This window comes from Cricetulus griseus, chromosome 8, assembly GCF_003668045.3.
Source record: "Cricetulus griseus strain 17A/GY chromosome 8, alternate assembly CriGri-PICRH-1.0, whole genome shotgun sequence".
NCBI lineage: Eukaryota > Metazoa > Chordata > Mammalia > Rodentia > Cricetidae > Cricetulus > Cricetulus griseus.
The window spans coordinates 57,369,665-57,375,274 of NC_048601.1; the positions used below are offsets into that span (position 1 = coordinate 57,369,665).

The window sequence follows — 5,610 nt, forward strand, 5'->3', positions numbered from 1 at the left end:
AACTTGTAAAAGAAACATTGCTGAAGCTTAAATTACACATCAAATCCCAAACATTAATTGTAGGAGACTTCAACACCCCACTCTCACCAATGGACAAGCTATCCAGACAGAAACTAAAGAGAGAAATAATGGAACTAACAGATGTAAGGCCTCAAATGAACATAACATATCTACAGAACATTTCACCCAAACACAAAACAATATACCTTCTCATCACCTCATGGAACCTTCTACAAAATTGACCACATACTCAGTCAGAAAGGGAGTCTCAACAGATAAAAGAAAACTTAAATAACCCCCTGTATCATATCTAAAAACCATGGATTAAAGCTGGATTTCAACAACAACGGAAACAACAAATAATCATACAAACTCATGGAAATCAAACAACTCTCCTGAATTACCACTACACCAAGGAAGAAATAAAGAAATAAATAAGACTTCCTAGAATTCAATGAAAATGAATGCACAACAAACTCAAATTTATGGGATACAATGAGAGCGATGGTAAGAGGAAAGGACATAGCAATAAGTGCCTTTATAAAGAAGTCAGAGAGACTTCATACTCACAACTTAACAGCACACCTAAAAGCTCTAGAACAAAAAGAAATAAACACACCTGAGAGGAGTACATGGCAGGGCTGAAATCAACAAATAAAAACAAGGAAATAGAAAACAACAAAATAAAATCAAACTTAAAGCTGAGATCAATAAAATAGAAACAAAGAGAACAAAACAAAGAGTTTGTTGCTGTGAAATACTCCCTTTGAACACTGTAAAGATTTGCCATTTGAGCCCGGCGTTGGTGGCTCACGCCTTTAATCCCAGCACTTGGAGGCAGAGGCAGGCAGATCTCTGTGAGTTCAAGGCCAGCCTGAACTCCAGAGGAGTCCCAGGATAGGCTCCAAAGCTACACAGAGAAACCCTGTCTCAAAAAACCAAACCAAACCAAACAAACAAACAAAAAGATTTGCCACTTGAATTGGTTCAGCAACACACTGATGGGCCAGTAGCCAGCCAGGCAAAAAGTATAGGTGGGAAAGTCCAACTGAGAATGTTAGAGGAGTCAGAGAGACATCAGCTAGTGAAAGATTTTAGTTTGCTGAGAAAAAAAGTTTTAAAACATTTTAGTTCAAAAAAAAGGGGGGCTGGAGAAATGGCTCAGCAGTTAAGGGCACCAACTGCTCTTCCAGAGGTCCTGAGTTCAATTCCCAGCAACCACATGGTGGCTCACAGCCACCTGTTATGAGATCTGGTGCCCTCTTCTGGTGTGCAGATATACATGGAAGCAGAATGTTGTATACAAATAAACAAATAAAAAAAAAGATTTTAGTTCACAGAGAGAAAAAGTTTCCCACAAGCATTGGCCCATTACAAGGAAGTTGGCCCCAACCCCGGCACATCCTATGGTTTAGACGGGGGCAATCGCCAAGACGACCCTCTTTGGGTCACACCTGACTGGCCGACAGACAATCAAGGACTTTCTAGGGTACATTCTGTGGTTTTTTCCTTTGTAGAAAAGCAGGTCACACCTGGGTGACCACTGTAACATGAGATAATACTTTGTAATCAATCACTTTGTACCCCTTGCCTGTATGCTGATCTGTGGTTTTTTCCTATATAAGGAGCTTGCACCCCATGCTGGGGTGTGCAGCTTTCCCGATATTGCTGACACCCGAATGTGCATTCGTTCAATAAACCCTCTTGCTTTTGCAGCTCTTGGTCTGGTTACTGAGTCTCAGGGGCTCCTCGGGACCCTGTGCCCCTTAGAGGTCTGGGGATCTTTCACTAGCTGCCAAGCAAGCAGGACATGTAGAACATACAGTAACAAGCAATGATCCACATGACAAAGCATATATAAGAAATATGGGCTAATTTAAATGTAAGAGTTAGGTAGTAACAAACCTGAGCTACCAGTTGAGCATTTATAATATATATTCAGGCTCTGAGTCAGTTATTTGGGAAGTAACTGCTACTTCTTTGACATTAGGCAGTTGGGAAAGGGAAACTTCTACCTGCAATTGGTTCTTTGAGAAAATCAACAAGATAGACAAATCCTTATCCAAACTAACTATAGGGCAGAGAGAGAGCATCCAAATTAACAAAATCAGAAATGTAAAGGGGGACACAACAACAGACAGCAAGGAAATCCACAAAAGACTAATACCTGTACTCCACAAAATTGGAAAATTTTTGATCTAACACTTACCTAAGTTAAATCAAGACCAGATAAACAATTTAAATAGACCTATAACTAACTGCCAAGGAAAACAAAGCAGTCAATAAAAGTCTCCCAACCAAAAAAAGCCCAAGTCCACATAGTTTTAGTGCAGAATTCCAGACTTTCAAAGAAGAGCTAATACCACAAAATAGATCAGAAGGAACATTGCCAAATTCATTTTATGAGGCCAAGTAACCCTGATACCCAAAGCACAAAGACTCAACAAAGAATTATAGACTAATTTCACTTATGAATATTAATGTATAATATTCAATAAAATACTCACAACAAACATCAAAGATAATCCAACATAACCAAGTAGGCTTCATCCGAGAGACGCAGGGATGGTTCAACATACAAAAATCTGCCAATATAATACATCATATAAACAAACTGAAAGAAAGTAAGAACGCACTTATGATCATCTCATTAAATGCTGAAAAAGCCTTTAACATAATACAACTCCCCTTCATGATAAAAGTCTTGGAGAGATCAGGGATACAAGGAACACACCAAAACATAATACAGACAATATACAGCAAACCAACAGCCAACATCAAACTAAATGGAAAGAAAATTAAAGGAATTCCACTAAAATCAGAGATAAGACAAGGCTGTCCACTCTCTCCATATCTATTCAATATAATACTTGAAGTTTTAGCTAGAGCAATAAGACAATCAAAAGAGATCAAGGGGAGATTTCCGGAGTAAGATGGTTGCAACGTGTGTACTGGGGACCTGGAGCCGGAATGCTGTCAGACTGACTTGTGTTCACTATTTCCAAATATGTAATAATGTACATGTTTTAAAGCCAAAATGTGTTTGTTCCTTCTGTTATCTTTTGCTCAAATACAGTCAACCACATCTCTTCCTGAGAACAGCAGCTGTGCTACAGGGACAGGTTGTTCAGTTCAAACTCTCTGACATTGGAGAAGGGATTTGAGAAGTAACTATTAAAGAATGGTATGTAAAAGAAGGAGATACCATGTCTCACTTTGACAGCATCTGTGAAGTTCAAAGTGACAAGGCCTCTGTCATCATCACCAGCCGTTACGATGGCATCATCATTACGAGGCTCTATTACAATCTAGACGATATCGCTTATGTGGGGAAGCCATTGATAGACGTCGAAACAGAAGCTTTAAAGGATTCAGATGTTGTTGAAACTCCCACTGTGTCCCACAGAGAACACACTCACCAAGAGATAAAAGGCCAGAAAACACTAGCAACACCTGTCGTCTGGCAATGGAAAACAACATTAAGCTGAGTGAAGTTGTCAGCTCTGGAAAACATGGCAGAATACTTAAAGAAGATATTCTCAACTTTTTGGAAAGGCAAACAGGAGCAATATTGCCTCCCTCACCAAAAGCTGAAATAACACCACCTCCACCACAACCCAAAGACAGAACCTTTCCCACGCCAATATCAAAGCCTCCAGTATTCACAGGCAAAGACAGGACAGAGCCCATAACCGGTTTCCAAAAAGTAATGGTCAAGACCATATCTGCAGCCCTGAAGATTCCCCACTTTGGCTATTGTGATGAGGTGGACCTTACAGAACTAGTTAAGTTTCAGGAAGAATTGAAACCTGTTGCTTTGGCTGCAGGAATCAAACTCTCCTTCATTCCCTTCTTCTTAAAGGCTGCTTCTTTAGGATTGCTTCTTAAAGGCTGCTTCTTTAGGATTGCTTCAGTTTCCTATCCTCAATGCCTCTGTGGATGAAAACTGCCAGAATATCACCTACAAGGCTTCTCACAACATTGGCATAGCAATGGATACTGAGCTGCGGTTAATTGTCCCCAATGTGAAGAATGTTCAGGTTCGCTCTGTTTGAGATTCCCCAGGGAACTAAACCGCCTCCAGAAACTGGGTTCTTCAGGTCAGCTCAGTACCACCGACCTTACTGGAGGGACATTTACTCTTTCCAACATTGGATCAATTGGTGGAACCTATGCCAAGCCAGTGATATTGCCACCTGACGTAGCCATCGGGGCCCTGGGAACAATTATGGCCCTTCCCCGATTTGACCAGAAAAAGAGACGTTTGTAAAGCACAGACAATGAATGTGAGGTGGTCAGCCGATCACAGGGACATTGACAGAGCCACGATGTCACGCTTCTCTAACCTGTAGAAATCCTACCTAGAAAACCCAGCATTTATGCTGCTCAATCTGAAATAATGTTAAATAAGGCATCCTTGAACCTTTTGCGTTTCCAAAGAGTGCTTGAGGCCTGGCTGTGCCAGCACATGTTCTTGTTACACTTGCATTAGAAATGAGTTCCCACTTGAGGTCTAAAGCACAGAATTTACCACTGGCATGGTAGGCTCTTGGCTGAAAATGAACGATGGTGTGATGATTGCCCTGTGTAGGTCACAGGGTGACTTCTCAATATGGTGCTGAGACCATGTCAATGAATTGAAACAGGCAACAAAAAAATTAATGTTACTAAAAGGCAAGTGCCAATATGCATGTGCTATTTGCCATCTTTGTTTTTTTTTTTTTAATTTTTTTAACTGACCTTTTTGATGAAACTTTTAAATTCTATTTCATTGGGGAATGGAATTTATATACCAATGTTTTCCATTTCCCTACATCCATGGTAACTGTTCCACAAAATAAGTGCAATTCTGCTTATCTTTGTATACTCTTGCCTTATGTATTAAGTATTATCTATAAATGTGTTATAGCTGAAATTAGCATTATTTAAAGGGGGAAATTATAATCTGGTCTTAACTATAGTTTCACAATCAGTAAGGCTGTTATAGGTAAATGTTTTAAATGGATAGACTTACTTTGTGACATAAAATACCATAGATACAACAGCTGTTGGCTTTTTTTTTATGCTTAGAGATCTGTTGCCTTTTAATTTTATTGATATTCAGCTAAACATAAGAAAGGGACTTGGTTTCCTGTTCTGGTCTCCTGGCCCTCAGCAGGAGTGAGAATAAGAAAGGGTCAAATAAGAAACTGTGGACATAAAATTAGTTTATACAGCAATGCTACTAATGAGCATCTTGATAAAGGTCCATTTTAGTCAGATAGCATCAGGATTAATCTAATTCAAGGCTGGGCATTCCTTAATTCCCAGCACTTCAGAAGCAGAGACAAGTGAATCTCTGAGTTTGAGACCTGCCTGGTCTACATGGTGAATTTCTGGATAGCCAGATACATAAAGAGACTCTGTGAAAGAAAGAAACAAACAAACAAACAAAAGAATCAAATTCAACATTTTGAAGACTAAGTTTTTTTGTTTGTTTTTTCGAATATTATCTAATTGGATACATCACGATAAAAAAATACTTGTTTAATTGAAGTTTTGTGACAGGAGAAAAAAAAGTCATTTTAATGCATCCTTGATTTTTTTCCCGAAATCTAAATATCTTATAAA

At 39.2% G+C, this 5,610-nt stretch overlaps 1 pseudogene; it reads left to right on the forward strand.

The window, feature by feature from the left end:
- Positions 1-2,933: 2,933 nt before the first annotated feature.
- Positions 2,934-4,400, forward strand: LOC100770114 (annotated as a pseudogene).
- Positions 4,401-5,610: the final 1,210 nt, after the last annotated feature.